At 43.9% G+C, this 12,907-nt stretch overlaps 1 long non-coding RNA gene across 3 annotated transcripts in view; it reads right to left on the bottom strand.

Annotated features, from left to right (window-relative positions):
* LOC135386072 (uncharacterized) overlaps positions 1–12,907 on the bottom strand; it is a 97,575-nt gene that overhangs the window by 52,398 nt on the left and 32,270 nt on the right. Inside the window, exon 1 of one of the 3 annotated variants that reach the window (XR_010420587.1) lies at positions 3,764–3,802. The exons of the other annotated variants lie outside the window; for them this stretch is intronic. This is a non-coding gene — a long non-coding RNA (uncharacterized LOC135386072). Of the gene's footprint in view, positions 1–3,763; positions 3,803–12,907 lie in introns of those variants that run through there. 3 annotated transcript variants of the gene reach the window in all.

Below are 12,907 nucleotides of genomic sequence, written 5' to 3'. Positions count from 1 at the left end.
GAACCGCCAACGCACTAATGTTGCACGACGCACGAGGCACTAAAACGCACTAATGTTTGCACTTTAGTGTCCCTTTCTGCCTCTAGAGGAGCATCACTCTGGAATAGTTGGCCTACACGCTAAGTGGGGCCGCCATCTCCACATGTTTCTTTACTACCACGAGTGGAGTTTTCTTCGCCAATGGAAATTCATGTGCGCTTCACTATCATTACAAAACTTCCTGGCATACCCTTCATATGAGCCTCACGGTATCGAGACCCACTTGCTGGAGCAAATGAGATATCGCTCGAACATATTTTTATTCGTTCTTTCCTCTATTTCAGTCTTATCTCTTCTGTCTCCTCTCCCTTCCAAAGCAGCTCCACATGCCAAACTCCACAGTTCAAGCGTGGTTTACATCTATGGTTTTGCGTGTAATACCGTTTGCAATTAATGCGTTAACAATCCATTCTGTACGCTTATGAGGCATTGTTTGCAATTCTAACCTTCTAAGTGCAGCAGTGCGTATAATGTATAAGCGTGACAACGAAATAGTACCGGTACCACTGTCGCTGTACAATATGATTTAGACGTTTGTTGTCTTGTGGTTTGATTGTGACGTTTGTGGTCCTGATAGGTATAGAAGTAGTTTGTGTCACATGATGTAATGTTTTAAAAACGTGCACATCACTCAAAAGAAGAAGAAGAAAAAAGAAACTGCGCAAATGTAAATGAATGGAGCCTATAGACCGAATGAAATCATGTGACGCCAGCGTCACTCCGTGGTGCGGTTTCTTCCCCCTTTTCCCTTTCTCCCTACACGTCCCTTCTCTTTAACTGCGCGAATGGAAATGGATGCAGAAGACATTATGCAAATGCCATTCGGGAGAGTGTCCCGCGACGCTTCGCGGACAAATGAGAACGGAGGGAGCGTGCCTGGTGTCGACAGAATGACGCTCACACTTGGTCTGCATGCAGACGTATAAACTGATCATGCGCTACCATTATTTTTGGTGATCTCACTTTGGCTGAGAAGTTTTCTTCGAAGCAGACCGGTAGAGATTCAACGGTGTGCGAATCCAGTTTGGAAATTGTACGCTATCTACCAGCTTCTTGTTCCAAATAGTCACCAGCTTATCGTGCGCAGATATTACGCGTCTGCGCAAGCTTTCCCTTTGGTATTTCGAATGAGACGGAAAATTATTATGGGCGCTATTTTGTTTGTCTGTTGTTTTTTGCCTCATTTTTTGTAAATGTTCTTGGTACAAGTGCCTTTACATGAAATATAGCGTGTGCTCTATGCTGTGGTTTGCAAACTTTTGAGGGTGTGTGTGCAATGACTGTAAATTACAAGTGAAAAAAACAACAAATAGGAACGTGTTCGTGCCAACATGACAAGTGCATAAAATTGGTTCAAAATTACTGAAGTTAATTACATTAGTTCATTGCACTAATGAGATCGGCAGCGCAAACTAAAATGTTGCTGTATAGTAACCCTTCTGAAAAACTCAGTTGGTAACTCATGTTTATTGATAATGTGGAGCGGTTGAAGACAAGGGCTACCGCGCAGCAACGCCTGACGGTGTTCATTCACGAGAAGTGTACAACGAAAACACGCGTGAAAATATCTACCATTATAACCAATAAGGAGAGCGAACGGTGACAACAAATGTCGCTTTAATTCCCAGCTGCTGTAAAGTGTATACCACAGCTTATGTGCTCATACTAGACTAGCGTCGTGGGGAACAGATAGGGTTTTTCAATATTTTATTTTCCTGAGTGTATGGTGGACATGCATATGAAAGCGCGGAAGGACACGAATAATGAAATTGGAGAGTTTTAGCATATAGCGCGTATAGATGCTTGCGAACGCTATATAGCTGCGCGTTAGCAATCGACGAAGCGCTTCATCTTCCTGGCGCAAGTACCGTTTTAGCACAGCGAGGTGCACTCTCACGGAAACTATTGTGGCGCTATCTGCCCTGTAAAGTCTTTTCAAAAAACGTACATTGTCTACGATGCAAAACAAAGCAACTTCCCTTGATGAGCTTACTGAAATAAAAGGTACCAAGAAAGTTGCTACGAAGTATGCAGTAGGAAAGCATTCGACAAAAAGCTACTCGACGTGATGACACATATACAGTGAACTCTCGTTAATATGACACCCGATAATCTGACATACACGCTTTACGACCGTATACCCTTGGGAGAGCAATGCTGTGAAACCTCTGCAAATCTCCCCCGTTAATATGACAATTCCGCATTATGACCAAAATTTTCGGGAACGACCATGGTCATAATAACAAGGGTTCGATACTGCACATGCTGCGGGGTAAACCGCAAATACGTATTTTAAATCAATCAATCAATCAATCACGTATTTTTGGGGTGGGAGATATGTTTATTATATAAAAAATAGGAGGGAAAAGTTAGCCACCGCTATTTTCTAGGATAGACAACGTAGACACTTGGAAGTTTTGCGTGGTGTTGTTTGTCTCTTCTGTGTGGTGTTTTTGCGCCGGTATATTCTTCAGTCATTCTAGGATACAGCATTCAGTGATCCAGCAACGCCATCTACAACCAAACCACATATATGAAACAGTTTGTCGTACTCTGTGAACTGCAGCAGCACCATCATCGTTCTCGCAGGCTCGGGCGTTGAATGATGTCATCGTCGCACATGCACATGAGATCTGTCACGAAATGGGTTGTAACGTTTCACTTCTCGCAGAAAGGTCTAAATCGTCCAGGCTTCGCAAAACCACACAAATTCTCTTGCCTTGTACCCCTGATACGCAGGCAGTCAAGAATTCATTCGAAGTACAGGGGGTCCTTTCAGCAGAGTGAGAACCATGCTGTTTGGTAATACATAAAAAAACGGTAAAGGAAACTTAGTGCAGGGGAACAAACCAGGACGGACACTGCGACGCACATGGACTCGTTACTGGAAGGGGTTCGTGCCGCGAACATATGACACACTGCCGATCTACCTCCGTTGTTTCTCTCAGTACATGTCACAATAAATGTGGTTGTAGCTCTTCACGATGTCCGTGTGCCAGGGGTATTAGTCGCTTTCATGTTGCAAAATGCGTACGCAAGCCGAATAGCGTACGCACGCAAAATTACAAAAATAGCAAGCGTTGCTTGGACAGGTAATGCGTTGAGTATACAGCTCATGCGGTGCACCAACAACACTGAGTTGAGTTGAACGCATATACACCACCAACAACAAAAACAATGCATCAACAGCGCTATTTTTTGGTGTCCGCACCATTTTTACATAGAGTTATGTAGCAATATTAGACGTATACCTTTCCCTCCTTTATATATATATAATAAACATATTTCCCCCCTTAGAAGTGTGCATTACTTCGTCGCAACTTTCTAATAGTTGTTCATCACCATTAATTTATCTGTTGTTGTTGTTGTTCTAGTTGTAATTAACCTAGCAAATAAAAAAATCAGCTAACAAGTTCTACGTTTATCACCCCAATGTTGACATCTCACCTTGCTGCGTACCACCTTATACAGCGGGCACAACACCGATCACGGCTCCGTACACGCTTCAGTGACCGCCGGCGATCCAAATCTCATTAAACGTAATCTCTGTAAATCCTCTAAGCGCAACCAGAGCGAAACCAAAGCGAGGTGGTACGATCGTGATGTTTAGCGTCACTGTAGCCACGTCTTATAGATTCCCACTTGTTTGTTTATACTGCCCTTGCACGGCGAGCAGCAGCAAAAACTCCAGGGCACGTAAAACAGGTTGTAAAGATGTACTAACCTCGAGAGCCGTTGACGTATCGCGGCGAGGCCATAACATAAGGACGAGAAATTGCGATGTAAAACCCTTTTTAACGGGTCATTGGGCTTTTATAGAGATGTCCCATAACTGTGGCCAAGAATAGCGCCGTTTATGTAGCACTTAAACGAGAGCCCATCCCGGAGAGCCCCGAGCTCATGTTTACGCATTGTATCCTTAGCCTTTCAAGTGAGCGGTCAGTCATTCATTGAACGATCATTTCTTTTCAACGTTCGATTCATCGAACGAAGGTGACTTGGGCGAGAGCTGGCCGGAGAAACTGCAGCCTTTCAATATACGTTGTCTTCATAGGCGTAAAGGTTGTTGAACAAAGGTGGCGCTACCGCTGTCTTTTACGGCAATGCATAAACAAGACACATTTTAAGACGGAATGTGTCAGATTTTCTGATTCGAAGAGACGAAGCAAGACGGTGGTATGGATCCTAACCGGCCGCAGCGGACAAATTTTTCGAATTAATTTTTTGCGGATCCGACTGTTCCGCCTTCCTGCTTTGGTTATTAGATTTCTTTTTCTTTCTTTTTTTTTTCACATATGTACATCAGGTTGCCTTCGAAGGGCAAACAGCAAAACCTTTGTTTTTATGTGACTAACATATAATGTGTGTTGTATTTTTTATTTATCTTTAACTTGCCTGTAATTTTAACTCACCAAGGCGCGTTCAAATTCACCATGGTGATAATTTTCATGTAACGCACAAAGCAGTAGCTCAGAGATAGGTATAACTGCAATTTTCCATTGCGCAAAACAACGTATTGTATATAGGCAGATCAGTATAACATTCTCCCATCAGTCAAAATCGATAAACGAAGCCAACTTTTGAAGACAAAACACTGATATGTGTGCGCTCCTTTGCTGCACAGCAAACACATCGCCAGAAGCCTTTGCAGCCAGAACAAACTATGCCGGCAAGTGGAAATCACAAAAGCAGGAGCAGAAGTTGCCGAGCGCACAAGGAACAGGCGTGAATAGATGTAATCGGGTTCAGAAGCCCGGCTGACGCGCAGCAGCAGAAGGGGGGGATAGTTTTTGTGTATGGCAGCCAGACCTGGGCACATAAATAACGTCCACGGCCGATTCCCATTGGCGGCTCGACGGCTCTGCCTTTGTGCTCCTCAGCCTCCGTCGCCCACCCTGCATGCATGCGGCGGGGTCGCAGAGTGTGTCTCTTCCGCTTCCATGCTTCTTCTGCGAGCACGTCGAAATTGAGCTTAGTAAATGCGTACTCTGTGGTGTGTGTGCTGAGTGTAGGATGGTATGACGTGTGAGCTTGTAGCCGGGCACGTTTTCGGGGACTGAATATGATGTGATAGGTGTACAGTTCCAGCAGCATTCGTTTCTTTTCACTCCGGAACTAGCCAGAAACCAGAACTGGCAATGTGCGAGTTATCGTCATATGTTCAGTCTTTGTTATATATTTATTTAAATCACATCGTGTATAGGGTGCATAGGGTCTCTCAATCAAACGCATCTCGATCAAACACAATTTCGGCAGTTTGAAGACGTTTCAGGCTTGCTTTCATTGTATTACTGCTTTATATTGCCGCTTGGTGTATATTGCAACATGCAATGTGCCCGCTGACCTCTATAGGGTAAGGTGGTCTATGTTGAGGACAGTTGAGCTATTTTGTTAATAGCAGTCAGAATAATCGCCTAAATTGTACCATAATTCGTTAACTGAATCCCCAAACCTTTGAGAAATAATGCACAAATTACTGTGGTGCTAAACCAGATATTTATTTCGTACGAGCCAAAAATGACAGGCTCAGTCGGTAGCGTGTTCGCCTTCTAATCCCGAGATCGCGGGTTCGAACCCGGCCGAGGACGCCAGCAACTTGGTGGCAGGGTACAAGTTGCTTAGTCACGCCGTCTTCCGCGAGGGACGTTAAATACGGGGTGCCGTGTGATGAGCTTTCATTGCACGTTAAAGTACCCTCAGGTGGGCAAAAGCAACCCAGAGACCGACCGCTGTGGCGTCGCTCATGATCTCAGTTGTCTCACGACCTAAAACCCCCTTTTATTATTAAAAATGACAGGCTACATATTTTCATCAACTTACCCCACCCTATGGGTAAATTGAGGACATCAAAAAATTAATGCCGCGTTGAAATTTTGTCTTTTGTTTGTGCCAGCCGCAACGGTCAGCCACGAGTATAGTGCACATGGAAACACAGGGCAGTGACACAGCATCATAACGGTGAGGTCCTATTTTATTAGCCGAGGAGCAGAAATGAGCAAATTGGGAGTCAATGCTCGCGAAAGTTACAGATGGGACAAAAAAAGGCCCCTCTAGCCTCGACCACATCTGCAAAACAGCGTCTCCGTCTTTCTAAAAAGCCACGTACAGAACGTCAACACGTTACTTCACAGCCCAGACAACGGCTGTGCTCATCCTGGTGTCACAGACGAGAAAAAAATAATGCTAAGAAAATGCCACGCGAAAAATCCAAACAGTCCTCAACTGCCCCCGTCTCCAAGTAGCCCCAATTTACCCTATAATCTGCTAATAGGATGCCACGTGTATACCAATGGGAATGCGATATCTTACAGCGCGGGATGCATGCATTTGACCGCTGCTCTTTACCCTCGGCAAGGTTCTGAGACCCTGGTCCAGTCCAGCTCGCGTGCATCAAGGCCTCCGTCACTTTTGGGTGTTTCTGACATCAATGGGCCCCTCCACCGTGCTTTGATTACCTGAAGTGTGTATTGGCATCGAGGCGGAAGACCAGTCACAAGGACTGGCTCCCATATAACTATCTCGACAAGCTAGGACTAAAACTAGAACTAGTGCAATGCCAACTCCTGCTTGTGAAATCACGTCATGTTAAGGATTGCTGTTCGTGCTTGTCGTCGCCATGCAACGGACCAAGACTGCGGAGAATTACCTGAAGTGCCATCGCTCATCATTCATTCTCAATACAATTGGCACTGGGGCAGCGCAGAGGCTGCATCAGCCCCACCTCATCATTGTTTCTTTATATATGTGTGTGTGTGTGTGGTGTATATTCTCCGATTTCAGTTCTGCTTTTCTGCTACTTTCCGCCGCTGGGCTTGCGATCTGAAGGAATGTTTTTGTTTGTGTTCCGTATGCTCTTTTATTCAGTATGTAACGAGACGTCCGTCCGTCAGAGACAGTTAAGATCACTGCAATGTTTCGGTACGGTGCATTCAATGAATTTAACGTTGTCATTTATATATATATATATTTTTTTTTTTTGTGTGTGTGTGTGTGTTCACTCATGTCAGTAAAGAGAGGAGTTATGTGCTTCGACGCGGCTTTTCATGTTTCCGATTTTCCTGCCCAGTTTCATTATAACCAACTCACTCCTTTCACAACGCTGTGTTCCATAAGAGGGAAATTGCCAGCGGACACACAGGCGTCTACTATACCTGATAAGTGTAGCCCTTCTCGGGTGCACTTCCCACTAAACTTCCTCCTGGCGACCACTCGGAAATGAAAGGCCGCAATTTCAGGGGGCTTCTCCTCGAGTCGCGCCGTGAAATACGATGGTGCCCAGCGTTTGTTCTTGTGCCCGCCACGTGTGTATTCCTTGCTTTTTCTTTGTCATTTCTATGTTGTTGCTGTTTTTTTTTCTCGATCTCATTTTGCGAAGTTTTCTCGCTCAGTTCCAATGTTGCTCGACGAGCCTTTGAGTCTCTGCTTCTGGCTGCAAGAGATAGGAGCGCAGCGGCGCGGAGGTCCGAACAATTGGGAAAAGGAGGAAATGAAACGTTCAGGGAGAACTCGAGCGGAACCGGAAGTTGAGCGGGCGGAATGGTCGACGCTGTATATGCCAGTGCTTCCTCCCTGTGGGCGACGAAGGCCCGCACTGCGGCAGATGCAATGCATGGCTTGCGCGACAAATGTCTTCTGCTGACTCTGTTTTGTTTCTCTAGGCCGTAATACGTGTTTGTGGAAATACATTTGTACTGTGTTGGAGAGGTTATGCATCTGGCATTGCTGCCATCTTTGCCGGTTGATGGCCCGAGGAGAGTTGTTCGGGAAGTTTGACGCTGCGGTATTCAGCTGGTTTATAGAGGCTTTCTTCTGCTCCGGCCCAATTTCGAAAGATATATATATATATATATATATATATATATATATATTTTTTTTTTGCGTTGGATTGTCGACAAGTGTACGATCATCTTATGCACCTCTTTAGGTGAGCTATCGTGAGAAGCAAACGAGCACGGGAAGTTTGTTCACAGTGCGGGAACGAGAACCATGCAGTTAATGATATGCGCCACGAATACTGTTTGATACTGGAATAGTCCATATTTTAAAAATGACATGTTTTGATTCTACCATAGCTTCTGGAGTGCAGTCGTGTGCTTTAAGAGCCATTCATGGCCACGAGTGTAAAATAATGTTTATTTACGCTAGAGCAGACAAATTTGGGGAGTGATCTATACAGAGCGTAATCAGCAGACACGGCGTTGACATCTCAAATCTTCCGATTCGCAAAACTGCAAATTTAGCTGATCAAGATTTCGAATTTGACATCTTCTTATAGCCACAATCGATCTGTTATTAGCAGCGTAGTCCACGAAAGTCCACGAAGTTTTCGGTGTGTTTTTGTTAGATAACGGCATCGGAGCGGTGCTGATCCGTTATATCGCAACATCAGTGCTGCCCTTCCTGAGAAATAATTTGCTAAACAATCAGTCATTAGCAGAACAGTCGAGGCCGAAGTTGCTAAGGGCTTCCAAAGAAAAGCTGGCCAGTGCACGAGATGTGTAGCTCAAATTTTAAGCTGATACGGTTTCGCAGTGAAATGCAGGTATCTTTTCATTTCACTTTATTCGCATTCCGATAACGTAATAAAATCTTAATCTTAAATCTTACGTCTTCATTCGTTACGCTTACTATATGCTTCATACACATCAGCTGTTTATTGCTCTGATGATTGAATGTGCAGTGTGTGTGTGCTACGAATAATGTTCTAAATTATTGTCATTAATCTTGACAATATAGTTCAACCCTTAAAGAATAATATTGCAAATAGAGTAGAACGGAAATAGTATTTTAATAGAAGGATAGATTTTTTTTCTGGTTACTCATCATGTTTTCGGGTGCACGTGCTTCGGGCTGTGATAAAAAAAAAGTGTTAACGCAGCAATCGCATCATTGTGCGTCATTAATTGTATTATTTCTTCTTTGCTCGGCAACAAAGGACGATGCTGCTACCATGCTGTGGTTGTACTAGTACAATTCGTAGTCTTAAACTTATAACAGGTGGTGGATCACGAATATAACATGACCTTGGAGAGCCGTATTCAGTACGAGATGCACCACCATTATTTTCTCATAAAACCACCCACCTTATATTAAAGCTCCACATACGCTTAAATAGGAGACGTTCGTTTCCGGCCGAAAACGCTCACTCACCGAAAACTCGATTTTTAAAATAAAAAAATCCCACCTGCAACGTGCACCGGGGCGTACTATATGTACAAGTTCAGTGAGTCAGTGCTTATCCTCAGAAAGCAAGGAGACACCACAGATGAACTCGTGAGATCTCGTAAAATCACACGTGGTAATAGTTCGTGAACTTGCGTCGCAAGAAAACTACCATAATGAGCGACCTTATACAGTGGTTGGCCTGTGGATTATGTTTTTCCCAGATGTCGTGCGCCGGAACCTCAGCACACGGCACACCGTCCCTCGCGGTAGACGGCATACCCAAGCAATAGGCGGTTGAAAAGCTGGAATAGTTGAAAACTTGTTCCCAGTCAACATGAGGCGTGTGTTTCTCTCTTGTATGTTCCAGCCTAGGAACGATTACTTTTCATCATGTTCACGTTTACCCAAACAACTTTTATATATACTCTGCCACCAAGCTGGTGGCGCGCTCGGTATGGTTCGAACACGAAACCTATGGCTGAACGCTTGCAGGGCGGGCAGAAAGTACCACGTATAACGTCCATTTTGGCTTTCGTATTTTGTGGAAAGCAGTATGTGTTCAACAGCCTCTTTAGCTGTCCGAATTAGGGTGATTTAGTCTTTATTCGCCGTCTAATGAAAAAGATGGACCTGCGCCACACAGCACCCTTGCTGGAACCCCTGCTGCCAAGTCGAACGACCGACGACAGTACCGCGGAACAAGTTAACATGTGAACATTTCACAGCCCTGTACCGGGCCTTTCGTGTTGTGTTTTCTTTTAATATTTTTTTAGTCCTATCTCTCTTTTTGTTTTAGGGCATCTTGCCGCCTTTCTAGCAGGCTGACCACACCTTGTTTCTTGTGTTTCTTAACGTCACGCGTATAACGCTCACCGGCGTGCATAGCACGGGCTTACGCCAGAAGTTCATGTACTATTGGGCTTAGCCAGTGGTGTTCCGCGGTGCGTACCTTTCGCTTGCGCCTCTGAGAGACAATGGCGATTCGAAATGGTTTTCCCCGGTTTACGTTGATGTTCATCAGACTTGGTATTGCGTAATTATCTTTCGTGTTCTCTGCTTGTCATACACCCTTACATGCGATGACACTGTAAATATCATTCCTCGATAGCGAGCACAGCACCATAATACAGTTAGAAAAGAATTACGAAGGAGTCTGCTGCTAATTTCACTCCACGGCACTGAGTATGAATCCTTATAAACAAATTGAGCTAAATAATATAGACTGTTGTTACCTTTCCAAAAAACAGTCTCGAAGAATCAGATGGTGTCGTGTTCGCCTATTCATCCCAATGTTTGAGCCTCGAACCCGACCAAGCAAACCAGTAATTTCATTGGAATACAGAGTGCACGTCCTTTTCCTGCAGGGGACGTCTAATGGCACGAGATGCCGTACGCTGATGTATCAGCACACAGTCCTGCGATCCATGAGCTGGGTAAAACTAATGTCATACTTCGCTCACGGTAACAGACTGGGCGACATGAAACCACGAACTGACGGTTATCAGTAAAACGTTTATGGCGAAACCAGAAATGATGTCACGCTGGCATACCATTCCGAAGACTAGTCACCTTTCGCAACCTACCTTGCGTCGCAACGCTTTATTTTAATGATGATGGTTGAGGTGTGCCGGGTAACCATCTTCAATGAAGCATGTGAAGAAACCGAGGGGTGCGCATAGTGTATCGCAGCGATATACAGATTTCATTCCGCTACTTTACAACTGAGTTGTGCTTAAATTTCTCCCCGCGAAAAAAAATTCTTTGAACATTTTGCCGAACCCGAATTTCAACCTCCTGCGTTTTCTAGAGGAACATCACGGCTAGAGATGCGAAGCCCCGAAAAAAAAATGGAGGGGAAAACCATTTTTTTTTTGGTTTTTTCCGCGTCTCTAGAAAAATAGCACAAAATTTCCAGGCGACAAAATTCAAAAATGCAAATTTTCGTGCCTTTCGTTCCAACCCACCAACAGTGCATAAGGTGCTTCTAATCCGCCAACAACCACCAACTTAGAGCTCCGTCGGGCTGCTCCAAGCGATCGCCATCGCGTTCACATAATGTCGGAGTTCTTGTCGGAGTGGACGGGTTGTTCCAATTACCTATCGCTGAGTAACAGCAGTCTCATGGGATGCTCTGCTCTGCATTTATGCATAGAGGGTGAACACTACTGAAGTTTTTAGCTCATTGTGTTCTGTGGCTTGGCCGGCAATGCTTCGACTCAGCAGTAACGGCGTTTGTTTCCATTTTTTCCCAATTTTTCAAAAAAAAAAGCTAAAAAAAATTTTTTTCGAGCGATTCAAAATTTCCGGAAATTTTGCATCTCTAATCACGGCGCTGTAATTTATTTATTTTCTATCAATCGTGTAACTTTGTCTGTTTGAGTGGTTTGGTACGCACTTCGTACTGTCGCTTTGCACTTCGTCGTATTCGCCATTCAGTTTGTGCCAATAGTAGCATATTCTGCGCAAATCGATCTGTAATAATTTTTCGTTTGCATGTCCTTCATTTGCTTTGATACATTCTCCAGCAAATAACATTCCAAGCTAACATCATCGTCCGGCGCAGCTTGATCTTTGTTATTATTGCTCCAGCCAATTTTTACTCATGTTAAACCGAGCCAAACATTCGAACCACAACAGTGTCCTGCATCACAGAGAGCGAGTGAAAGGTATGAGAGGAGGGTAGGAGCCATTCTCTTTTGAGCCAAAGCAAGGAGCCTAGCGTCATCTATCGATGGCGGTGAGCGCTTTCTTCTCACGCCGAGAGCAGACGGCATCTCTGGAAAATAGGCAACCATGACACTGTCTCGTCGTCAGCAGCATGAATATCTTCGTATCCATGCACTCAAACACATAATTACATGAAATCAACATACACAACATGCGTATTTAAACGTATGGGAGAGCCGGCGCTCAAATTCGCAACAAATGACAGACTAAAAATTACTAAAGTTAATCGTTAACGAACTAAACGCAAACTAAATTTTTACGTAAAACATATAAGGTGAAGAGAAACACACAAGTTGGAATTCTCGGAAAGTAGAAAAGAAATCATACGTCATTTCTAAAATTCGTCATGTTCTATACGTACAGTTATTAAAGAAAAGAACTAAAATTGAATATCAGTGAAAGTTAAGGGTAAGTTGTTCTTCACGGGATCCTGAAAAACTGATGTTTTACGCAGTTCACCGAGTGAATGAAACGTTACAATTCAGCTTCACTAAGCAGTATGCACTAATGGCTGTATGTATGAAGAATGGCTGAATGGCGATATCGTGTACATTTTTGTGCTTCAGCTCTTCCTATCTCCCTACTTTTTTTTACTTTTTTATGTAGTCTAGGATAGGCTGTAGTACAATATGTAGGTGTAATTAATTCATTTCACTGCGCCAGAGACAATTTTCCTGACAACTACACTGTCAAACTACACTATTTGTCAAACCTTGGGCATTTGAGTCTCCGAAGCCCCTTCGGCGCTGTTATAGTTTCAGGCAAGTCATAATAATTGGAGGTTGCTCTGACCCATATTAAAATCGCTCAAGCTTTTGCACTAAGCCACATGAACGTAGGAACAACACATGGCATCTGTTTTACACTATACTGTCCGTCATTTTACGTGTCGTCTTTAGAGTTGCACTGATGTTTTATTGATTTAGCATTACATCGACATTATATCACATTCGATAATTTGTTTTGACAGTGTATA

The sequence above is a fragment of the Ornithodoros turicata genome, chromosome 2, assembly GCF_037126465.1.
Source record: "Ornithodoros turicata isolate Travis chromosome 2, ASM3712646v1, whole genome shotgun sequence".
In the NCBI taxonomy this organism is placed as follows: domain Eukaryota; kingdom Metazoa; phylum Arthropoda; class Arachnida; order Ixodida; family Argasidae; genus Ornithodoros; species Ornithodoros turicata.
The sequence above is the reverse complement of the archived record's forward strand: the minus strand, read 5'-3'. Positions and strand labels throughout refer to the sequence as shown.